The sequence below is a fragment of the Notamacropus eugenii genome, chromosome 2 (genome assembly GCF_028372415.1).
Source record: "Notamacropus eugenii isolate mMacEug1 chromosome 2, mMacEug1.pri_v2, whole genome shotgun sequence".
In the NCBI taxonomy this organism is placed as follows: Eukaryota; Metazoa; Chordata; class Mammalia; order Diprotodontia; family Macropodidae; genus Notamacropus; species Notamacropus eugenii.
Window position 1 is genome coordinate 17,963,533 of NC_092873.1, and position 26,381 is coordinate 17,989,913.

General features: G+C 38.8%; 1 long non-coding RNA gene across 2 annotated transcripts in view; it reads left to right on the forward strand.

The window, feature by feature from the left end:
- LOC140524540 (uncharacterized) overlaps positions 1-26,381 on the forward strand; it is a 73,437-nt gene that overhangs the window by 15,922 nt on the left and 31,134 nt on the right. For both annotated transcript variants that reach the window (XR_011973753.1, XR_011973754.1), the window contains 3 exons: positions 1,259-1,370; positions 2,262-3,240; positions 5,930-6,060. This is a non-coding gene — a long non-coding RNA (uncharacterized lncRNA). The remainder of the gene's footprint in view (positions 1-1,258; positions 1,371-2,261; positions 3,241-5,929; positions 6,061-26,381) is intronic.

Consider the following 26,381-nt stretch of genomic DNA (forward strand, 5'->3'; position numbering starts at 1 on the left):
GGAACAAGACTATTTCTATTTCATGACTGAAGAGTCATTTCATTGGTTTGAAATGAAAAACTAAAATATGTACCACTGTGTAGCCTATACTATATGTTTCTATTTCTAGGTTTACTTGTGGCTTCTCCTTTAATGGACTGGATTTGGACTTGCAGAAATTTGGGATCAGTATTTGCTAGGTCCAAATGATATTTGCACTTACAGATTTTCCAGGAAAGCTACTGGTGTTCATCAACATGTCTTACCTGGGACACTGTCACCTTAATTTTCTTTACACTTCTTTCTGTATCCATGATTATCATTAGCAAATTTGTGCCTCAAGGTGAGAAACTTTGATGAAATTAACCCAAGATTTATTAAATTCCCACAATATATGGGACCTATTGGGGTTGCTAAGATGAAATAAGAGGTGCTTAGGATTCTCCCTAACAGTCAGGAGACATGTCTTCCTTTATATATGCATCATCAGTCACAAAACTCTAAACAAGGGAAGATGATGGGTTAAATTCACCATGGTGAGGAACTGGGGTTGTAGAGGGACAATCCCCTGGAGAAGGCTTCAGGAAGACAAATGATCCACTAATTGCATGTATAGTGACTGTTGAGGGATGCATGTGAAACTCTGCTTTTTAAATAGAACAGGGCTTAAAAATAAAACTAGTCAATAATAAATAGAGAATAGTCCCAAAAACTGTTCATAGCTTGAGAAATTCCCTGTTCTGAAGAGGAATACAAATGAATGGAGATCCAAATGCAGGCCTGGGAGGTGCCAAGATGGCACAGTGTATAGGGTGCTGGACCTGTAGTCAAGAATACCTGAGTTTAAATCTAGCCCCAGTCACTTACTAGTTGTGTGCCTGTGGGCAAATCACTTAATCACCATCTACCTCAGTTTCCTCAATTGTAAAATAGGGACAATAATAGTATCTGCTTCTATTTGTGAGGGTAATTGTGAAGATATAAGATATTTGTAAAGCACTTAGCACATTTCTCGGCATATAGCAGGTGCTCGACAAATGCTTATTTCCTCCCTTCCCTTTCTCTTTCCTTCCCTCCATTCTCCTTCCATTTTATCCATCCTTCTTTCCCTCTTTCCTTTGTTTTTCTTTCCTCCCTTCTCTCCCTGTCTCCTTCTTTCCTTTGCTTGCTTGCTTCCTTCCTCCCTCTTTCCCTCCTTTATTCTTTCCATCCTTCTTGGGAAGTAAAGCCTCCTGCTAAGCTTGAATAAACTGCTAATCTCCCCATTGTTTGTCCTCAGATATGCTTGTGTTTTGGATGATACTCAGTATTATTGGAAATGGTGGCCTGGGGCGAGGGGGAATTTCCTGCCTCTACCTCTATATACAAGAGTTCTACCCAACTGAAATCAGGTAAGACTTCAGGAAAAATGATGTGATCAGAACACTGAAAGTCAGCAATGGTAAACTGTTCCTATCATGGACTCAGGCAGGTGGAGAGGCACTAGGTCATTGGTTTGGGAATACAGCCTATGGAGGTAAAATTCAATTCAATTCAATTCAATTTAAGAAATATTTACTAAGTGCCTATTAATTGCCAGGCACTGTGTAGGAACTGGGATACAAAGATAGAAAACAGCAGCCTCTGCTTTCAGGGAGTTTCCTTTCTACTGATTTTGCTCAGAAGGAGAACATGAAAATAATGAAGTTATGCTAATTAAATAACATGTATCTTTTCTATTCTGTGGCTAACATACCCAACTAGTTTACCTAAATTGCCTATGTCAAGGATGTATAATGGAGCAGGTTGGATGGGAGGATCTGAAAACCCTATTCATTCTGTACCTGAACAATATTAATCATTAAATTATTAACTTTTCTATCCAGATGTTTGTTAACTCAGCCATTGATTTGACTTTCTGCTAAAATTTGGAGACGTAACTGTAGAAATTTAAAGTTTCAGTTAAGCAATTAAGAAAAGATATTTTAAATATGGCATGGGATAGGATATACTTTGAGGTTGAGAGAAGGTCAAGGAAGAAGGAAAATGCGAGTGGATAGCATGTAGAAAAAGAAAAGTAGGAGACAATTAGCAAGGAACCTATCACCCCAACTCCACTGTCCAGGGTTCTGATCACTCTTCCTTACTATTAGTATTAATCATCATGTTGTCAGATGCCTGCAATGAGGACAAACATGGCATCAAGGTCAGCTACTATGCTGGTAGTAAATAATTTAACTTGAAAAGGTTACAAGCCAAGAGGAAAGTTGTGGGAGAGTTGATGCATGACTTTTTGTTTGCAGATGATTGTGCATTCAATGTAACCTTTGAAGCTGAGATGCAAAGGAGTATGGATGGATTCTCTGCTACTTGTGCTAATTTTGACCTAACAATTAACACCAATAAAACATAGGTGCTCCACCATTCAGCACTACACCATCCATATATGGAAGCATCAACTACAGCAAATGGAGAAGTTTTGAATGCTGTCGATAAGTTCCCTTACCTTGGCAGTATACTTTCCAGAGATGTACACATAGAAGATGAGGTTACTGCATGCATTGCCAGAACTAGTTCAATGTTTGGGAGGCTCCAAAAGAAAGTGTGTTAGAGAAGAGGTTTTGGATTGACTACCAAACTGAAGGTCTACAGAACCATTGTGCTGACCTCATTTTTGTATGCCTGTGAAACCTGGACAGTCTACTAGTGCCATGCCAGGAAGCTGAATCACTTCCATTTGAACTGTCTTAGGAAGATTCTGAAGATCACTTGGAAGGATAAGATACTGAACACTGAGATCCTTTCTTGTACTAAACTGCCAAGCATTCAAACTCTACTCCAGAGACATAAACTCCAATGGGCTGATCATGTTGTTCAAATGCCAAACACAGGCTTCCCTAAAAGGAGAACTCATACAGGCAAGCCCTCTCATGGTGATCATGAGAAGTGATACAAGGACACTCTGAGGGTCTCTCTTAAGAACTCTGGAATTGATTGCATGACATGGGAAATACTGCAGGACCACCCAGCATGGCTTGCCCTCATCAAAGGAGGTGCTGTGCTCTATCAGCAAAGGAGAATTCAAAAGAAACATAAGTGCGCAAATTTAGAAAATCCATTCCAAATGCTCATGTGGACTATTTGTGCCTAACCTGTGGTAGAGCATTGTGAGCTCATATTGATGTGATCAGCCACAGTCGGACACATTGTAACTCGAATCTAACATAGTGATGTCATTTTGGACCTCTTAGATAACGGACAACAACCATCACTCAATCAATCGTATGTGAACTTTGGCACACTTGTGGATTTCCCAGGATTAGCTAGGAAGGATTTCCCCCACACTTTACAGATGTATTTCTCAGTCCAGCCATTTATCCTTTCAAATCCTTTCCCCCATTCTCATTTTTCTGCCTAACTAATGTCTCAGCATTTTGACCACCTTTCTTCACATGTTAAATGCATTTTTAAAACTTATTTTTACTACCCTCATCACAATGTTAAAGAGAGCAACCCAAAGCATTATAAAGCATAATGTCCCAGAGGGCTATAAGACAATATGGTCCAGAAATAGACACTGGTTCTATAGTTAGAGAACCTGGGTTCAATCCTTCCTCTGATGTTTCAACTTATGTGACCTTGGGCAAGTCATGTAACATTCTGGGAGGCTTCCTCATCTGTAAAATGGAGAGGCCATCTAGTCTAGATCTCTGATCCTGAGACATTAATCCTTTGATGTACTTTGTTAACAACAGCATCATGATTCAAACTGTATTGTAATATTAGTGAACATAAGCCAGGCACGCCCTCTGTTGGTTCCCCAGATGGAAGATGTTTTTCAATGAGTAGGGCTGAGAGGGCCTAAGGATTGTGAAAATCTTGGACAGAGTTTGGTTTGGACAGGATTCAAGGAATAATATCTGGTCCCTTATCCTTGAGATAGAAGTGAGTTGAAGGGCAATAATTTGCTGTATGCCATACCACAATGAATGTTTTTTGAACCCAAGGTGGTGGGAATAGGGGGAGGCTGAAAGACAGGGAAGCCTTAGATTCCTTGACCATTGAGACCCAAGAACTGCTGGCTTTATGTCTATCAAGGATGCAGCATCTGCCTTTCATGTTGTACTCTCGGCAATGTGAGAGATTTGAGGACTATATTATCTCCACTGAAATCTTCCTGCAAGAATGTGCTGGGGGTAGTTGTTCCTTCTTTATCTTAGCAAAAACCCACATATGGTCAATTCAATGACAGAAGTATTTCTTGCTCCTTCTATAGTGACCTTGCTCTTTAGTATCTTTTAAAAACTTTTGACTTTTTACCTGCTGTTCAATGAACCGTCCAGGCTACTGTCAAAAAAGTCTCTTGTCATGTTTAGATCAGATCTGCTGGTCACATTCATTAATTCACTCATTGATTTTAAACTTATTTATAAGCAGTCTTAATGGAAAGTTTCTCAGGCCATTGCCATCTTGAGAACTCTATGAGAATAATAAAAAGAGTAGTTTATATATAATAAATTTACTCTAGGGTTTACTTTGGGTCAGACATCCAGGAATGTTACAGGATAGGTGGCAGAAATTTGTCTCAAAGTTCCTCTGGATATTTATGGAAGACTGATGTCAGGTTCCGCCAGGTGGACAATTGTCATTACTATGGCTTTGCAAATGAGCAGTTTTTGTTCTTGGATGAGTGAGCTTCCCCCCCCCCCCCCCCCCCCCCCCCCGCCCCTTCATCTTTGCTGTACATATACCTTGGAGCAAGTAAAGTTTGAGATCTGTCCATTCTACTTGCAGACAACTATGAGAAAGGTGCTGTGCCAGGGGCTGAGGAAATAAAGGGAAAAGTAGCAGAGTCCCTGTGCCCTGAAAGGGCTTACATTCCAACTTCTGTTCTTTGGTTGGCCTGCAGACAGATGGGCTTGAAGGCTGGTCTGTTTAGTACCGGCTTAGGCTCCCTGCTGGCTCCCATTGTCTACATCATCAGCAACTACATCCCTCTTGTGAAGCCCTGGTCGTTTGGGATTGTACCTGTCCTTCCTGTAGCTTCTGCCTACTTCTTGACTGAGACTCATGGCCTCCCTCTTCTGGAGACCCTCCAGGAGACAGAGAACAAGTCAGCTCCTATCATTCCTATCATATTCCTTTTTGGGAAGACCAAAGATGGGAAGTGGGTCTTTGGGTTGTCCCTCTGGCCTCCCTTGGCTCAGAATACATGTCAATGCCTTTAGAAATCCTTTGGTTAGTTCCATAGTTTTACTACAAACCTAAACCCCATAACCAAACTCCCAAATCTCTTCTTCCTACATCCCTGTCTTTAAAATAAGACAAATATTTAAACGGGGAGGAAGGAGAAAAGCATTAAGTGCTTACCATGTGTCAAGTACAGGGCTAAGTACTTTAAAATATCTTATTTGAGACTCACAACAACCTTGTAAGAGAAAGTAGATAGCATTATTATCACCATTTTACAGTTAAGGAAACTGAGGCAAACAGAAGCAACAGCTAATTAGTGTCTGAGGCTAGATTTGAATTCAGCTCTTCCTGACTCTAGGTCTGCTGTTCTATCCACTGTTCCACCTAGGTGCCTCTAATACTTTTCTTTTGCTAAGTAGTTACAACAACCATTGATGTAACTCATCAAGTACTTGAAGATCTAGATATTCATAATATATGCTTCATCTCAGTTTTCTCTTTCTATACTCTTCAATACCATTAGCAAATCAAAATTTACAAATTTTTAATTAATACCTACTGTGTGTAAAGTACTGTACCACATTCTGAGGATACAAAGGGAGCTAGAAAAAAATCTTATTCTTCAGGAGATGATGGAGAAAATCCTTCTTATAATAAAAGACTAGAAGTATAAAAAACTATTATGATATAAAGCAGGAGGGAAATTCAAAGGAGAGATCCAAGTAATGTGACAAAGAATTTAATGTGGAAGAGTTTACTTTTCCCCCTTTCTCTCCAGGGAGTCAAAGAAAACTTCATGGAGAAAGTGGCATCTAAATTTGAAGGAAAAGAAGATGGTCACAAGATGGAGATTGGATTTCCAGTATGGAAGACAGTATGAGCAAAGGCACAAGAGATGGAAAGGAAAGGGTGAGAATGGGAGATGGAGATTATACCAATTTGGCTCAATGTGGGACCAGTCAAGAGAAGCAGTATGAATAAAATAAGCAGTGAACAAATAGATTGAAACTCAATTATGGAAGTCCTTGTATGCCAGGATGAGGAATTTTTATTATATTTGCTAAACAATGGGGAGCCACAGAAGATTTTTGATTAGACAAGTGGTGTCAGCATGATCATGCATAACAGATTAATGATGTGGCAGATGGATTGGCAAGGGGAGGAAATAGAGGTAGGGAGATTATTTAGGAGTCTAGTTTAGAAAAGATGAGGATCAGAACTAGGGAAGCTGTAATGGGGAAAGAGAGGAAGGGCTAAATGCAAATACTGTTAAGGTAGCGCCAAAAGACTTGCCAACTGAACATCCAGGGAACAAACAGTCAAAGGTTGAGGACCCAGGGCACTGAGAGAATCAGTGGTGCCTCTTTTTGAAGGTAAATAGAACATTTGGGAAGCAGGGGGATTTTGTGTGGCAAAGCAGCTGTTTTAGTTACATTATTTTAGGGGCACCAATATTCATTCAGGTGGAGATATCCAACAAAGAGTTGCAAATATTGGAATAGAATTCTGAGGAGAAATTAAGAGTAAAAATATAGACTTAAGAATTCACTGCAGAGAGGTGACAATGGAAGCCATGGGAGTGAATGAGACCACCAAGGGAGAGGATCTAGAAAGAGAAGGGGAAAAAGCTTTGTTTTATTTTTAATATTTTATTCTGAATTTAAATGTCCCAATTAAAAAATTTCCATATGCATAGCAGACCACAAAAATAGGCTTGCACAGGAAACTGTGAATGTGCATTCCATTCTGCTTACTTTATAGATGTGTGCACATCTATGTGGATATATCTATATACTTGTATCTATACCTAGCTAAAATTCAACATTATTCACCAAATTGTCCTTATTGATTCTTCCTTCTGAACTTCCAACTGTTCCCTTCTGTGCATTTTACAAAAATGTTTCATGGCTCTCTTTTCTTTAACATCACTATTACTAACCCTTGCTCTGCCTCCTACTCCCAATCTTTCTCCCATTAAAAAAAGAAAGAAAAATATACCCTTGTAACAAAGAAGTTTAGTGAAGAAAACGATTTCACACAACTGTCCTTGCCCATTAACGTGTTGTCTTCCTTTTGTCTTTGAGGCCTTCATCTCTGTCAGGAGGTGGGCACCAAGCTTCATCAGATGTCCTCTGGACACATGCTTGCCCACTGCATTCCTTCATTCTTTCAAAGTGAGTTTTCTTTACATTTCCGTTGCCCTCATAAAATGTTTTCTTGCTTCTACTCACTTCACTCTGCATCATCAGGTCATACTGCCCAGAATTCTGGGAAATACTTATTTTATCATCGCTTACAATGAAATAATATTCCATTATATTCATGTGAAAAACTGTTAATTCTTTTTTCAAGTCTTTCTTTTACAACTCACAATTCTCTTTCCAACAGCACTTTGATTTCATTTGTAAAGTCATTTGTACTCTTTTTCGAAAGTATTGCTTCAGATCTTCTAGGAATTCTAGTTGAGTTTATTTCCAAGCTGTGTCTTTCTTTAACACTTTGTGCTTGTTTTGAAGTGATTCTTTTCATCTAAACTCATGTCTTGAATGTCCCTGAATCCATAACAACTCTTTATGGTAGGATTCTTTTTTAGTTTACTGATTCAGTTAGCCTTATTTCCATCCATTCTTTGAATGCTTAAGTATTTTGCCTTAGGGACAAGCTCTGAGAACTTCTGGAGAGAATATCTCCTGTATTGTGTCCTTCACTTGCTTTCTCTGGGTAGTGAGTATTTAAGTATCTCTTGGACAGCATAGACTGGGGAGCTACAAGACCGTACACTCCAGGGTAAAGCCTCCTTGTTTAGGGCTCTTCAAGCTCCTGAGCTGGGCTTGCTCCTGTTTGGGACTCTAGTGGACTTCTACTAGATTCAGCCATCCTCAACCTACTGGAAAACTGTATTTTCCAAGGAGTGGAACTGTAGGGTCCTCTTTGGTCTGAGTTCCATGGCCTTAATATTTTGATATAGAGTTTAGACTGGGCTGGAAGATGAGTGTGAGATACCTTTCCATTCCCAGGATCCGACTCATACTTTTGTTTCTTTCTGTTTTTGTTTTTTCCAGTACACAGTTTTTGACTCATGAAATCTCCTTGCCCTGGACCTCTCCCCACCCACACCAGGGACAAATCCTCTCCTGAGTCCACACTAGATCTGTGACTAATCTTTAGAGTAGGAAGGCCAGAGCAGCCTGATGGCCTCTGTTTTTGTTCTTTGTATGTCATAAGACCCTTCTTCTTGATCAGGCATGTCTTCTTGCCTTCCTACACAATCCCTGTAGCCCTCATTCACTGCAGGACACTCCTAGTTAGACTTTAGCTCTGGTGTCTACAGACTCCATAACCTGTGTCCCTCTGATGATTTAGGCTGAAAAAATGCCTCCCTATGATTTCTTCTTGGATTCCTAGTCAGGACTTGGCCTGGTGCATTTTGTAAGTATGGAGTGGTTGTGATAACCAGATTGTTTCTTCTTACTCTGCCACCTTAACTCTTCTCCACTGCCAATTTTGAGAAAGATTCTTCACCACTCATCCACTCCACTGCCTTTTCATGCATTCAACCTCTGACCCCGAACTCCAGGGAAACTGCTTTCTTAAAGGTGATCAACAATCTCTTAACTGAAAAATTGATTTGACTTTTCCAGTGCTCATCATCCTTGACTGTTCTGTGGTCTACAAGGCTTTTGATCATCCTGTTCTCTTCTGGATCCTCTTTCTTCCACTCTTCCATGGCGCTCTTTTCTTTTGATTCTACTGTCCCATTTGAACTGCTTCTTAAGGGGCTTTCCCCCTCTTTCAAGACTCTATTTTAATTTTTTCTCATCTCAGACTACATTTCCTTCCTCAAAGAGCATGTCTGTCCCCATAGGTTCAATGAGTGCATCAATGCTGCTGATTCCTAGATTTCTATACCTGCCACTGATCTCTTCTCTAAGCTCAAGTTCCCCATCTCCACCTGGTTCTCCTGCCAGCACCTGAAATTCAAAACAAGCAAAAATGAACTTGTCGTGAGTTTATAGGTTTTGAGCTGGAAGAGACCAACTCTCATTTTCAGAAAGAGGAAATGGGCTCCGAGGAGTGAGATGACTTGCCTACAGTTGCGTAGCTACACAGCATCAGAAGGTTTCAAGCACAGACCTGCTACACTTTGCTGCTTGCCTTCTCCAGTACTTTCCCCCCAAAGACTGAATCTCCTCCCATGTTCTCCACTTCCAATGGCACCACCTTCCAGTCCCCTGGGCTTGAAACTTCAGCCTTCCCTCTCCCTCACCACATCCACCCTATTGGCAAGTCTTGTTCTTTCTACTTCCACTACATCTGTGCCATCTAGCCCCCTTTTTATTCACTGCTGCCACAGCAGTAGAGACTTTCATGACTCCTTACCTAGGCTATCATTTAACTAGCCTCATTGAATGATGAATTGGATAGATATGAAGGACATAGCTGGCAAAACATTCTTCCTAAGGTGCTCTGTCCTGCTTAAACATCTCCAGTAGCTCCCAGTTACCTTAGATGTACCTGTGATCCATCCCAGTAGGTATTCCCTTATTCTCTAGTCTTATTTCTTATGCTTTCCCACAGTCTAGCTCTAGCCCTACTTCTTGCCTGATTTCACCTTCCAATTCTACTGGTAACTCTTCCCCAAATCCATCTTGTGGTCTCCTGTCTGTGTGGAATTCCATGATTGGAATCCATTCTCTCCTTCCACCATAAAGAATCCTTCTTTTACTTCAAAATTCAGCTCAAATTCTGTTCCCTCTGTGAAGCCTTCTTTGATCCCCCGCAGCTGAACATCCTCTCACCCTCTTTATTTATTTTTCTAATTTAAACCTTTTATTTTGAGGATCAAGATACTGAAGATATTAAAACCAAAAAAGAGTAAATAATTTGACCCAATTTACATAATGTTGGAGCAAAACTAAAAGAACCTAGATCTCTTGACTCAGTCCAGAGAGTAGACTAGATATCTGTTGACATCATCTGTTCTCAAAGTCTTTGAGTCTATGATTCTGAATCTTCTTTTTTCTATATCATATCACTTCAACTTGCTTAGAATAGATTGGCTTTATACATTTCCTTCTTGAAATATGCCATAACTTAAAAGAGTTAACCCCAGAAAAAGGGTGAATTTCTTATGCATTTTCCATTTTAAAATTTGTTGGTCCATTCATACTTACTAAGTAGTAACCTGGTATGAACAATTGAAAATTTCTATAGATTAGGCTTTATTTGTAGATACTAACTATAAAATAAAAATTATGGATGTTAACATGATTTCTAAATTATGTTGTGTTTATCACACTAGGACTGATTCCCTGTTAAGTAAAATTATTCTTTAGACAGTTGCTTTAGTTTTAGATACTACTTTTAACATTGCCTAAATTTTTCTTTTTCTTTTTTTAATATTTTCTTTTTTTTCCAATTACAGGTAGAAACAATTTTTAACATTAATTTACAAATTTCTTGACTTCCCAATTCTCTCCTTTCCTCCTTCCCTCTCCTTCCTCCTGTCTGAGACAGCAAACAATTTGATATGTTATCCATGTGCAGTCATGCAAAACACTTTGCTTCCTCTTTATACTGTCTTACTACATTGGCGGGGATGTCTCCTTTGTCCCTGTTTCTCACTCTCTTATATTATGCCAACTTGGAGAATTTCATGCCATCCAGTCCAAGTCATGGCTGATCCCAGATCCATGCTATATTGTCTTTCATTAATGGTCATCCAATCCCTTCCTGAAGACTTCAAGTGAGAGGGATCCCATTCCCTCCCAAGGCAGTTCATTCACTTTGGGTCATGATAATCGTTAAGTTAATGTTCCTGGCATTTAGTGGAATCCATCCCTGTAGATTTTGAGCCTTTACTTCTAATTATCCTGTTTGAGAACAAGAAAAAAAATCAATTTAATCTTCCATGTGACAGCTCTTAGAGTCCTTGAAATCAGCTCTCATGTCCCTCCACTTTTCTCTTATAGGCTAAATATTCCCATTGCTGTCAACCAATTCACCTCCATCCTTTTTTGGAATCATTCCTAACTTTCCTGTCTTCCTTCTCTATTATAGCAAAGTAGCCTTCTCTTCCTGGAAGACTGCCACTTCCCTCAAAGCCTCATCACTCCCTCCACTTCTGTGGTCCTTTCCATTGATCAGTCAATTTTTCCAGGTACTTCAATTTTAACGAAGGGTCTGAGTCAGCCATGATCACTCCTTCATTGCTCTCCACACTCTATTCCTCACTCTCTGTATTTCTTTCCCCCACATTCCTATCCTGAGTACCTCTTCTTCTTTTGCCCCCACTCTTTGGTTCCCTTTTATGTGCTGTCTTCCCCTGTTAGAATAGAATCCCCCTGAGGGCAGGGCCTGCCTTTCTTTTAATTTCTATTTTCATTGCTTAGCCCAGTACCTGGCTAAGCACACAGCACATAGTAAGTGCCTAATAAATGCTCATTGACTTGCTTACTTGACTCAACCCCTATGCTGTGATGACAAGATCCTTCGACTCTCAAGGCAGAATGAGCACTGGATTGGGAGTTTGATGACTTGGGTTCTAATTCTGCTTCTGACACTTACTACCTGTGTGGTCTCAGGCAAGTTCTCTAAATTCCCTGGAGTTCCTCCTTGTAAACTCCTAAGTTCTTCATCCATGAAATGAAGGAAATTGATCAAATGGCCTCTGAGGTTCCTTCTGGCTTTAATTCTATAATCCTATGACTATTCTGGACACTCTAATCTGGATGCTCTCCAGTTTATTAATGGATTTTGTAAAATGCAATGGCACCAACTGAAGACAATAATCACATGATAGAAGTTGCCTGATTAAGGCAGAGGATATACAGTGAGATGAGCTTATTCTAGATACAAGATCTGCAGAGAATGTTTACGTCCAGGAGATAGCATCTCTCATATGGACAGTTACTTTCTGGAGGAAATCACTTCTCATGCCAGGCAGGTCTAGCTTCTCAGAAAAGGATCAACACCACATAGTTAAACCCCAATTTTCTCAGAATACAATGAATAATGCAGTTGTGGAGTTACCCCTTACATATATCCCTTACTTATCACTTCAGCTCTTGAACACCCACACATGATTTTCTTTTAACACATTTATTCATTCAAAAGAATGATACATATAGAACTTTTTAATTTTTAGAAACATTTTTATGATTTTTTGTCTTTATTTTTTCCACTTAATAGTATTTTATTTTTTTCCAATTACATGTAAAAACAATTTTCAACATTCATTTTTATAAAATTGGAGTTCCAAAATTTTTCCCTTCCTCTACTGTCCCTTCCCCAAGGCAGCAAGCAATCTGATATGGGGTATACATGTACAATCAGATTAAACAGATTTACACAATAGTCATGTGGCAAAAGAAGAATCAGAACAAAAGGGAAAAACCATGAGAGAGAAAAAAACAACAAAAGAGAAAATAGTACACTTCCATCTACATTCAGGCTTCAAAGTTCTGTATGTGGATAGCATTTTTTATCATGAGTCTTGACCCATATAGATTTTGGACTTAATCATGTATTTGTCAATAAATCAAAAGAAATAATAATAATACCAGTTACTCATATGTTAAAAAATGCAGAACTAGTAAAATATGTTATAATCCACAAATAAACCTGGGTTACACTTTCCTTCCAGTGAACTCAGTTATCTGTGGAGCAGAGTGGGCATGTGCAGAAATCAACCAAGGAAGCATATGAGTTGAGGAAAACCCTGGAACTATAAATGTTCAAGTTCTCTTTATAGTCTTAGGAACTGACTATAAAAATTCCTTGGTAAACATAGCTTCTGCATTGAACAGATGCTTCTAATGTTAAGCTAAGTAGATCTGTCCTGTATTTGATGAAAACCTCTTAAGCACAATGATTAAGTCAAATGAATTGATCCATTGAGTGACTTCTCTGATCCCAAATTGACCCTTGGCTCTGCTGGACCTATTTCTCAAGAACAATTGTACCCGGCATCATTTTCAGCTTTGACTTAGTTGGTTCCTTTCTGAATATGTCCTTCCTCCCTATTCTCTTATTGTTCTGGCTAAAGACTCAGGATGCTGTCTGTGAATGACCTTGCTTTAACTCAAATATAGTGCCCAAATTCTCATCTTTTATCTGTGATCATTTGCCTTCCATTTAAGAACAGCTTTGGTGTCTATATCTTTCCAAAATACCATATTTTGTTGCATTAAAAATGAACACCGGCTATCTCAGAATTTTGAATCAGAATAACTTTTTATCTTTGAATTGGCATTTATCCTCCAAACAAGGGGACCATCAAAACAGACTTAACTCCACAACAAACTGTTTTGCATGAGAGGGCAGTACCATAAAGGGGTACTATCATACATAGACATGAACTTATTCTTATTGGTGTATATCTCATTCCCCTTAACTTCCCCATGAGAGAGAATATCACCTTCTTGAAGGCATGGGCTGTATTCTTTTTTTATCTTGGTATCTCTGGTGCCCTGTATGTAGTAGGTGCTTAATTATTGCTTGCTTGAGGAATTGATTGTGTTGGCTTATACAGATCTACTTCATGACACATCATTCATAATATAAGGTTCTTTGCAAATGGAAACTTCCCTTCCCCAAGGCTCTGGAATCCTTTATTCTGATTAGGGCAAGTTTTGCTTCTGATTACTGAGAGAAATGCTATTTTATATCTACCCAGGATGAAGTAAAGATGGATGGGAAACACCACTATTGCTCCTCTCTAAAAGGACGCAAATGGAAAGCAGAGTGTTATGCTTTCTTGAAGCCCCTGGTCCATACTTTTGAAGGACTGAAACCCTTGGGCCAAGTTTCATTAGATTTTCTTGTTTTGAAGTCAGATCTAACCTCTCCTGATTGAGAGTGGACACTCTGGCCACTGAGAGGATGCTATTTCCTGGACTGTTCTAATTTTTCTGCAATTCAATCAATTAATGAAATAATCTGAAACGTTAAACATCACACTTCAAAATGAAACCATTAAAATGAAGAGAAATGTAGTGATTCCTCTCCCCCACCCTTGGTTGTATAAAGAGGTATTGTCTTCTGGGAGTTACCTCCCTTACACTGTCATATGTTTTTCAATAGCTTGGTAAATGCCCATACACCATAACATTCACTTCATATCTTAGAAATCAGACATTTATCAGAAAAGCTTGCTGGAAATATTTCCCCCAGATTCCTGCTTTTCTTCTAATTTCAAATGCATTGGTTTTATTAAAAATAATAGTTTTATGTACTAAAAATGTCTGTTTTTACCTCCTGTGGACTTTTTTCTCTCTTGTTCAGTCATGAATCCTTCCTCTGTCCATAGATCTGATGGGTGATTTCTTTCATGCTCTACTAATTTGCTTACCATGTCACCCATTACGTCTAACTCATGTATCTATTTTGAGCTTAATATATGGACATCACTAATTTTTAAAAATAAGACTTTATTTACGGATAATGCAAGAGCAAGAATAGTTATAAGATCAGTTATCTTGTATAAGGCAAATCCAGAAAGGATCAGTAACATTACAGTCTACCCACACACCGAGTCACATTGTTCCACCAATTCACACAGTGTCTGTAGAGTCAGTGAGTACACACTTTGAGAAATGATCAGAGGGTCATCCGAGAGGGAAAATACATGTGTTTTGGCCCACTTGCCACTCCGAAAAAATCTGCACTACACAAAGCTCTTTCTCAGCTTCCCTTCTGGTCATCTTGTTCTTCTGAACAAAACCTCTTCTGCTCTTGGGTTGAGGAAGCTCTTTTTCTCTCACAAAAATTCTCAAAGGCGTAAAGAAGAGCATTTCAGGACAAAGTAATCTTTGTAAGCTGGAGAACTGCCAAGTTCCACAGATCTCTAAATATCAGGGGATTCTGAGTTATCTGATCATCTCCAAGCTTCTTGTTACATCTTTAAAGAACTCACAGCAAAACTCGGTTTGGATCTCTGGGCAATAGAGTCAAGCCCAGACACCTCTTCATTTGAAAGGATCCTGCTTTATTAAAATGACCATAAATAGGTTAAGCCTCTTCTCACAGCTCCTTAGATGCAGACTGTCTTTCCCCTTCTCTTTCTTCTTCTATAGAGGGAAGCATAGAGCAAGCCCTTTCTCAAGCTGTAGGTGGTGCTAGAGGGTGATAAGCTCCAAAAGTAGCAGAATTGAGCTCTCTAGTGAGCAATTTCCAGACTTTCTCCAGCCAATCACAGAAGCACGTCTCTTTCATTCAGCAAGCTGAAATTCACATCCACAATAGCTGAAGCCTTTCTCCCATCTTCCTCTCCTTCTGGCTTCTCCTAATGTGAATCTAGAGCAAAGTTGTAGTGAATGACATGCAACCACACTAAAATGAGTCAAAATGATTTATTAATATCCACAGGCAAGCACAGCATAGGAGGGTATGGACAGATGGACAGCCATTCAGTCAGAGACAGAGTTCATACAGCCTCTTTCACCCTGTGTCCCATGGGGCAGCAATCAATCAATTGGTCAGTCAATCAGTCAGTGGTTAGTAGATAAACATTTGTTAAGCACCAGCTCCTGGCCAGCACCTGTGCTAAGTAGTAGAAATTTAAAGAAAGGTAAAAGGTAAGAGCCATTCCATGCTTTCAAGTAGTTCATAATCAGATAGGAAGAAAATATATAACCATCTATGTACAAACAAACTATAGACACGATAAATTTGAAATGAATGACAGAGGGAAGGCCATACAATTAAAGACTTCATGTAGAAGGTAGGATTTTAGCTGATACTTGGAGGAAGCCAGTAAAGCAAAGAGAAGAAGAGGAGGAGGGAGAGAATCCTAGGCATGTGGGCACAACTTATGAAAATGCCTAGAGGTGGGAAATGGAGCATATTTTGTGAAAAATGGCAAGGAATCCAGTGTTTGTGGATCACCGAATGGGGGGAGGGAGTGTATAAGGTGTAAGAAGACTGGAAAAGCAGGGGGCATATTAAAAAGGGCTTTGAATATCAAACTCAGTTTTGACATGTCAAGATTAAGATGTCTGTGTAACATCACTTCAAGATGTCAAATAGGTAGTTGGAAATGGGAGATTGGAATCAGGGGAGAGGCTAGAGTGGGATAATTAGATGTGAGCATCATGTACAACAAGATGATAACTGAATCCCGTGAAGCTGATGAGATCACCAAGTGAATATTATAGGGGGCAAAAAAGAGCCCTGTGGGATACTCACAATTAGTAGGAATGACCCGAATGAAGACCCAACAAAGGAGACTGAGGACACTTAGATAGGAAGGAGGAGAACCAGGAGAAAGTAGAAGTTATCAGCAGTGTGAAAGACTCTAGGGACATCAAGAATCTTGGAGGATTGAGAAAAAAACATTCAGTTTGCAAATAAGAGATTGTTAGTAACTTTGAAGAAAGTAGTTTTGGTAGCATGATGAAGTCAGAAGCCAAATTGTAGACTGTTGAGAGAAGAGCAAGAAAAAAACAAGTGGAGCCATCAATTGTTGATGGTTTAGTAGTTTAGTTGCAAAAGGGAATTAAGGTATGGGATTATAGCTACCAAGGATGCTGTGAGAATGGGGAGACATGGAACCATTTGTAAACAGTACAGAAACAGCCATTAGAAAGAGAGAGAGATTGAAGACAATTGAGAGAGTGGGAATTATACAGGGAACAGTCTTCTGGAAAAGACCAAATGGAATGAATAGCTTGTGCATGTGGAGGGTTTTGTTTGTTTTTGTTTTTTGCCTTTATCAGATGTGCCACCTCTTCATGAGAGACAAGAGGGAAGGACAGTGACAGAAAACATCTTGGTGATGTGAGATGAGTAGGGCGGAAGAGGGAGTTCTTGGTGAATGATTTCAATATGAGGCAAGATTCACGGCAGAGAGGGTGGGTGAAGGGGAAGCTGTGAGAAATTTGCAGAGGTAAAAACAGATTTGGAACATCTGCCTTTGGTGAGTGGGAACTTTTCACATCTCTCCCAGGCCATCATTGCCACATTAGGTGAACTCTCATCCTGTTCCCATATTGATCCCTTGGCAACCCAGTACAGCTCTATACTGGCTTCTTCCCGGGTTCTTCCTCCCACCCCCTCATCATAATGCTGATCTTGCCCTGCTAAGTCTAATTCTATCAGTTATTGATCCAAGAATCCTTAATTAATCTTCCCATAGTCTCCACCACTTTTGGAAGTGAACTTGGTGGTTTCCTTTCTGAGATATTGATGGTTTCTTGATTCTGAAGAATTGATTAAAATTTCTAAGAGACATTCTGTTTTCAGATATGGACAGATATAGACAACCTGTTATCAAAGGAGGACACTTAAGCTAACAACAGCCATATTTTAAAATCACTGATAATCAGAAAAATGCAAATTAAACTTTTGAATTCCACTTGATATCCATCAGATTGTGAAAGACAACAAAAAAAAAGGAAAAAAACAAGCAATGTTGGAAGGGTTGTAGAAAAAAACAGTATAATGCATTGTTGGTGGGACTGTGAATCAGACTTTCTGAAAAATAATTTGGAACAATGTCCTTAAAGTCACTAAAATACTCTTTGTACATACTCTTTGACTCAGCAATACCAGAAGTACTCCAAAGAGATAGAAGAAGAAAAGGATTCACAGATACAAAAATACTTATAGTAGCAATTTTTGTAGGATAAAAAACTAGAAACTAAAGGGCAAAGGTTTATGATTCAATCTGGAAATAGTATATGAATGTAATGGAATACTATTGTGCCATAAAAATGACAAAAGAAATGGTATCAGAGAAACCTGAGAAGAATTAAATGAACTTGTACAGAGTGAAATTAACTGAATCAAAAAACTGCTATACAATAACAGCTACATTTAAATACAATCAATCTTGATAGATTCTGATCAATGCAATGACCAGTCACAATCCCAGAGAACTGATGTTCATGATAAAGAATGTGACCCATCTCCTGAGACAGTTGTAGAATGGGATTGGCATTTTTGCACCTGAATACAGCGGGTATTTTTTTCTCTTGAGCTTGCACTTTTATTGCAAGAGGTCTGTTTTGTTTTTCCTTTAAATTGGAGGTGGTGGGAGGGAGAGAAAATAAATACTTGTTATTTGAAAAATAAAATGAAATGAAAAAGAAGTGAACTTGGTGGTGTGGGGAGGTCAATGCTTTAAGTTTGAGTGGCCAGGGACTTATCCTTGCCCCTAAGTAGTCTATTCAAGAGAACAAGGAATAAAACCCTTTCTTCTTTTGAGCTGGGACACAAACAGTATCCACCAGAAGGAACCAGGGATTGGGCAGGCCTCTCCCAATCCCGTGGTCTACAACATTATGAGGATAAATTAGATTTCCCAAGGAGTTAGGCAGAGAAAGAACTGGACCACAAAAAGGGTCTGGACAAAAGGATTTAGAACAGAGAAATCCATACTGATCTCCCACTATCTCCCTTTAAGAACTAAGTATTCCTATCAGTGATCATGTCTTACCATACTGATTCTTTCTTGGCCATTCCGTTGAGCTACCTCTCTGTTCTTTAACCAGATGATTCTGGTTATGAGTGCTTTATAATATAGTTAGAGTCTGAACAGCTAAACGGCACAATGGATAGAGCACTGGACTTGAAGTTAGGGAGATCTGAATTCAAATTCAGTCTCAGATACTTGCTAGCTATGTGATCTTGGGCAAGTGATTAATCTGTTTGCCTCAATTTCCCCAATATTAAAATGGGGATGATAATAATATCTACCTCCCAGGATAGGGGAAGCTAGGTGGCTCAGTATATAGAGTGCTTGGCTTGGAGTCAGAAAGACTCATCTTTGTGAGTACAAATTAGACTTCAGACACAAACTGTGTGACCCTGGGAAACTTATTTAGCCATATTTGCCTCAGTTTTCTTATCTGCAAAATGAGTTAGAGAAAGCCATGGCAAACTACTCCACCATCTCTGCTAGAAAACCTCAAATTGGGTCACAGGGGGTTGGACATGACTGAAAAATGACTTAGCAACAAGAACAAAATATATCCCAGGGTTGTTGGGATGATAAAATTAGATTATAAAACAGTTAACACAGTGTCTGGAACATAATAGGTATTGTATAAATCCTAGCTATCATTTTGATTAGTATTAGTAGTAGTAGTAATTAGTGCTATTATCCCCTTGTTCCTATTTACTTTCATAATTTCCCTTATTGTTCTAAATCTATGTTTTTTTCAAGTGAATTTTACTATTTTTATCAATTAATATCCCTTTTATTAATAGGGAGTAATGTGGAATTAAAAGTGCAAATTAACTTTGGTAATAGATTTGCTTGGCTCAGACATGAGCACTGAATATTCCTCAACTTATTTAATTTCCTTATTTCTTTAAGGTACACTTTGTAAAGAAATCTATGCAAAATTTTTAATGTTCTTTGGTAGATCGATCCCCAGGTGCTTTAAGAATTCCATAATTATTTGAAGAGAGATTTTCTTTTCAATTATTTCTTCTTGGATTCTGTTATTATGTAAAATTACAACTGATTTTTGGGAGTTTATTTTGTACCCTACAACTTTGCTGAAAGTATTAATGTTTTCATCTAAATATCTTGACTGGTTTTCTAGAATTTTCCAGGTAAATAATCATATCACCAGCAAGTAGGAATAGCTGCATCTCTCTTTTGTTTTTAACCTATCTCTATTTCTGGAATTTCTTTCTCTTTTCTCACTGCTATCTCTAGAATTTCTAGAGCTATGTCAAATAATAGTGGGGAGAAAAGTCATCCTTGCTTTACTCCCCTATTTGATCCGGGCCATCTCCAGTCATCCTGATGAAGATCTGGTCACTGGCTCCAGATGGCTCAGGAGGAGAAAGTGAGGCTGGTGACCTTGCACAGCCCTCCCACAAGACAAAGGCAAGTGCAAGTCATGTCATCATTTCTCTGATGTCATGGTCCTCTTCAAAAACGAAGGACGAACACAGCCTCTGAGCCCATATTTAAGGAAAAGGTACAGGGGTGGGAAACCTGTAGCTTCAAGGCCACATGTGGCCTTTTAGGTCCTTGGGTGTGGCCTTTTGACTGAGTTCAAGTTTTTCAGAACAAATCTTTTTATTAAGATAATTTGTTCCGTGAAATTTGAATTCAGTCAGTTCACTTGCCTAGGTCTCTGCTCCAGATGACTGTTGGGTACTCAGAATGGGCCCAGACTAGATGCTATGCTCTTTTTCTCAGACTTAGTGGAGTGCTGCACAGCCTTCCTTACATGATGGATCCTGTCCTGGTGTCTTGCCATCTCCTTCTGTCCCTTATTCTCAGGTCAGGCACTGAGCCACACTGGCTGGCTGGCATACACAGGACAAATTCTGTAGCCTGGATCCATGATCTACATGACACTGGCAAGGGAGTGAGAACCAGTATTTGGAGATGGATTTTTTTTTGTAGGCCTGTGCTGTACAAACTTGCTGCTGGTAGGGAAAGGGACAGAGGAGGGGTATGGAGTGAGTGTAGGGTCAGTGACTGTTAATTCATGGTTTTTCTAGACTTCTTTTGGATTCTGGGTGCTCTAGACTATGGAGACAGCTGAAATTTATTTATTTTTTGTGCATAATTTCTGTTTTGGAGAGGTTTAAGAGCTTATGGGAATCAGATAAATTGTTTAGTCCCCTGTAAGTGGGAACTGTAAATCATGAATACAAGTTTAAATAACTTTTGAAGCTAAAAAATGGCAAAACTTTAGAAATGTAGAAACAAAACTGGTATTAAAAAATTCAAGGGAACTGAAAAAGAATTAAGAATATGTAAAGTGACTACTAGTAGGTACAACAGTGAAGACACCAATTATTCTGTTTTCCGTTAATTGTTAGAGACAGTTAATATTTGAAAAATGATAAACAGCCTAATAGAAGAGGTAGAAAATATTACTCAAATGAGAAACTCCCTCCCTAAACACCAGAATGGACCAAATAGAAGTTAATTACTCCAAAAGACAATAACAATTATTAATAATAAAACTAAAAGCTTAAGAAAATCAATAGAAATGTAAGGTATCTCATATACAAAATTGACCTCAAGAAAACAGAATCTTTGGATTACCTGAAATCAAATATTTTTTTTTACCAAAAAAGAACCTGAATATAATATTTCAGGAAATCTTAAAAGAAAATTGCTCAGACATATTAAAATAAGAGGGCAGTGTGGGAATTAAAAAAAAATCCACCTATGACCTCCTGAAACAAACTATAAAATGAAAACTCTGAGGAATATCATTGCCAAAATCTAAAGCTACCACATAAAAGAAAAGTATAACAGAAAATGAATGCAAATTTTGAAGAACCACATTCAGAATTATACAAGGTTTAGCAGCTATCACTATAAAACTAAAGAGAACATGGAATGAGATATTCCAAAAGGCAAAGGATAAAGGTCTACAATCAACAACAATTTATCCAGTGAAATTAGGTGCTGGTACAGGCCTATTAATGGATGTCACAATGGATGTAACACTGATATTTCTGATTTCTGTTTGTCAGGGGATATAGATTTGCCCAGCTTCCCATAACTTCTCTTCCTCTTAGACTATGAGCTTGGTCTCTGCTCTTAAAAAATCTCTAATAAGGCATTTTATAAACTGTGCCTTCTATCCCAATGTTGGGGTGCAAAAGATTCCTTGAAGCTTAGCCAGATTTATGTGATTAGTTCAGAGGCCCAAAGCCCTTTTGGCCTCACTCACTGGAGGACTCATTGCATTCCTAGGAAACCTGCAGAGGTCCTGGCACATATTCCTGAATATGGCACAGGGAAGTTACTACACTCTTATTAATGAAACATGTCACGAAATCATAAATCTATGATTTGAGAAGTCCTAGCATCATTTAGTCCAATATTCTTCTCGTTGTACAGAGGAGGAAACTGAGGCTTAGAGAAGGGATTGGCCCAATATCACAAGTGTAATGAGCACCAGAGGCAGGCATGGTTTGAACCCAGATCCTCTCCAGAGCCAGTGTTTTTTCCATTGTACTTTGCTGTCTATAGTACTCTGAAATATTAGGAAGACAACTTTGTGTTTGAAACCCTGTTTTTTTCTTTTACCATTAAGATCAGGGAGGCAAAACATGGAGGTATTAACTTAAGTGAGAGAGAAAGTTAGACTGTGGAGAGAGACTTTGGTGGAACACGAGATTTAGAAGCAAGGGATTTGAAAGAATCCCAGGAATGAACATCAGAGCAGTCTGTAGGACTTGGAAGTGCGCCATTCCCCTAGTGGTTCCAAGTGACTCTGAGAACCCCATCCTACCTCTTCCCAGCCTCTGGCAGCAGTGGCTTCCCCGCCCTCATTGTTTAGATTTGGCACCTTGGACTGACTGCCTCCTAACCCTAATCAGATTTTAATCTACAGCTCTTAGGCATTTGGCATGAGTAATTACTTCTCATTTATCCAACAACATTGGGGAATCTGGAACATGTGGTACTTTGTATATGGTACACATGCACCTTGACTGAAATTTTAAAGCATTAAAAATTCTTGCTGTCTTTTCTATGTACATTACCTTCATTTCCAAATACATCCTCTCTCCCTCAGCAATTAAAACAATCATCCCTTAAAACAAAGAAGAAAAAACAAGTCTGACAGTATGTACCTGCACCCATAGTCCCTCACTTCTGCAAAGCACAGAGAAGCATATTCTTATGTCTTCTTTAAAGATAGACATTATTATTACACAGTCACTAGAGGTTTTTGAACGGGTAAGCAAGCTGTTGTTATTATAATCTTTGCATAAATTGTTTTCCCATCCTACTTACAACCGTTAGCTAAATTGACAACTTATCATGTTATGTTCTCTCTCTCTCTCTCTCTCTCTCTCTCTCTCTCTCTCTCTCTCTCTCTCTCTCTCTCTCTCTCTCTCTCTCCCCCATATACACACATATACATATATGTATATAATACACATACCCATATACACACACCACACAAACATGTGTGGTGTGTGTGTATATATCTGCCTGTTCATCAATTCTTATTACATACAACTTGCATTTCCTTTCAGGTAGGTAATAAATTCTAGATGGAACTTTCAAAGTTATCCACCTTGTTTGCGTTTCCTTCTGGCCTTCCTTCTCTTCCTATGAATTTTAAAAATAGTTCAATAAGCCTCTTTCTTTTTTTTTCTGACAAATTCTCTACCTAGAATATCTTGTTTCACACACTTTACCATCTGATAGTGTTCCATTATATTAATTGGCAATTAGGTGGATCCATGTATAGAAGACTATACTCACCAGTATAGTGAGCATTAGTTCTCAAGTCAGGAACTTTCAAAGGTCAAATAGAGAGGCCATGGCATGAAATTGGATGTGGCAGGGAAGGAAAGGCAGACCCTCATGGCCGAGAAATAGTAAGAAATTGAGCATAACATCTATGTTGCAAGCTAGGGTAACTTAGAAGGTCGTGATGATACCCTAGAGAGTAGATAAGTTAGAAAAAGGGGAAAAGATAATGAGCACACTTTTGGACCAGCTACCTAGGGGACATTCAGTCTAGACATCCATCCAGATCTCCAGATATATAGAAGCCAGTTGGCAACGTAAAACTGGAGATGAGCATAGAGGTTAGAGTTGGATAAGTAGGACTGAGAACCATCTGCATGGAGATGACAATTTTTTTTCCCTTACTTTTTCCTCAACCTCCTATTTAATTTCTTTTTGTTTTTTCTCTCTTTTTATAAAATTTATTTATTTACTTTTAGTCTTCAACATTCATTTCCACAAGACTTTGAGTTCCAAATTTTCTCCCCATCCCTTCCCTCTCTCCACCCCAAGACATCATGCATTCTGATTACCCCTTCCTCCAATCTGCCCTCCCTTCTATCACACCCCTCCCTTTCCTTATTCCCATCTCCTCTATTTTCTTGTAGAGCAAGGTAGATTCCTATACTTCATTACCTGTATTTATTATTTCCCAGTTGCATGTAAAAACAATTTTTAACATTGGTTATTAAAACTTTGAGTTCCAACTTCTCTCCCTTCCTCCCTCCCCACCCATCTCCACTGAGAGGGCAAGCAATTCAATGTAGGTTATACATGTGTAGTTATGCAAAAGACTTCTATAAAAGTCATGTTGTGAAAGACTAACTATATTTCCCTCCATCCTATCCTGCCCTCCATTTATTCTATTCTCTCTTTTGACCTTGTCCCTCCCCCAAAGTATTTACTTCTAATTACACCCTCCTCTCATTTGCTCTCCCTTCTATCATCCCCCCACACTCCACTTCTCCTCTTCTCCCCTACTTTCCTGTAGTGAAAGCATGTTATTCGCTCCTTAAGCCAAATGTGATGAGAGTAAGCTTCACTTTTTCCCTCTCACCTCCCTCCTTTTTCCCCTCCTTTGAAAAAGCTTTTCTTGCCTCTTTTATGAGAGATAATTTGCCCCATTCCATTTCTCCCTTTCTCCTCCCAATATATTACTCTCACCCCTTAATTTTATTTTTTTAGATATCATCCCTTCCCATTCAACTCACTCTGTGCTCTCATGCTACCATGTGTGTGTGTATGTGTGTGTGTGTAATCCCTCCAACTACCCAAATACTGACAAAAGTTTCAAAAGTTACAAATATTATCTTTCCATGTAGGAATGTAAACAGTTCAACTTTAGAAAGTCTCTTCTGCTTTCTCTGTCCTGTTTACCTTTTCATGCTTCTCTTGATTCTTGTGTTGGAAAGTCATGTTTTCTATTCAGCTCTGGTGTTTTCATCAAGAATGCTTGAAAGTCCTCTATTTCATTGAATTGCCATTTTCCCCTCTGAAGTATTACTGGGATTTTTTTTGTTTTTTGTTGGGTAGGTGATTCTTGGTTTTAGTCCTAGTTCCTTTGACTTCTGGAATATCCTATTCCATGCCCTTCGATCCCTTAATGTAGAAGCTGCTAGATCTTGTGTTATCCTGATTGTATTTCCACAATACTTGAATTGTTTCTTTCTAGCTGCTTGCAATATTTTCTCCTTGACTTGAGAACTCTGGAATTTGGCTACCATATTCCTAGGAGTTTTTCTTTTTGGATCTCTTTCAGGAAGGGATTGGTAGATTCTTTCAATATTTATTTTGCCCTCTGCTTCTAGAATATCAGGGCAGTTTTCCTTGATAATTTCATGAAAGATGATGTCTAGGCTCTTTTTTTGATCATGGCTTTCAGGTAGTCCCATAATTTTTAAATTGTCTCTCCTGGATCTATTTTCCAGGTCAGTTGTTTTTCCAATGAGATATTTCACATTGTCTTGCATTTTTTCATTCTTTTGGTTTTGTTTTGTAATTTCTTAGTTTTTCATAAAGTCATTAGCTGCCATCTGTTCCATTCTAATTTTTAAAGAACTGTTTTCTTCAGTGAGTTTTTGAACCTCCTTTTCCATTTGGCTAATTCTGATTTTTAAAGCCTTCTTCTCCTCATTGGCTTTTTGGACCTCTTTTGCCAATTGAATTTGCCTATTTTTAAAGGTGTTATTTTCTTCAGCATTTTTTGGGTCTCTTTTAGCAAGGACTTGTTGACTTGCTTTTCATGCTTTTCTTGCATCTTTCTCATTTCTCTTCCCAATTTTTCCTTCACCTCTCTTACTTGATTTTCAAAATCCTTTTTGAGTTCTTCCATGACCTGAGACCATTGCATATTTATTTTGGAGGTTTTGTATGCAGAAGCCTTGACTTTTATGTCTTTCCCTGATGGTCCTGTTCCTACTTCTGCCACATGGCCAAGGCTGGACTGAGCTCCATGGGTTGTGCTCTGTGCCCTGTGTGATAGACCTTTCCTGTCAGCCTTCCAGGCTATCTTGGGCTGGAAATTTTTTCACTCTGTCGTTTTCTGGCTTCCGTTGCTCTAGAATTTGTTTAGAGTCATTTTTCACAGGTATTTTATGGACTGTGGGGGAAAAGCTAGAGTATGTGCATCTTTCTACTCTGCCATCTTGGCTCTGCCCTCCTTAAAGTCCTTTTTCAAGCTCTTCCAAGAGTTCTTTTTGGACTTGTGACCATTTGACATTTTTCTTTGAAGTAAGAGTGGAGGTTTTAACTTCACTATCTTCATCTGAGTATGAATCATATCTTCTCTGTCCCCAGAGTATCTATCTATAGTTGGGTCCTTTGCCCTTTGCTTGCTCATTATTATAATTTATAGTGGTTTATTATTACAGTTCAATTCTAGTCCCAACATGCGGGCAATGATGCCTCAGGCTTCAGACTTTTCATATTGCTGTTTTCTGATCTCTGTATGGGATTGACCTTGGGCACTGCTCTCTGTCCATAAACCATAGATGGAGCT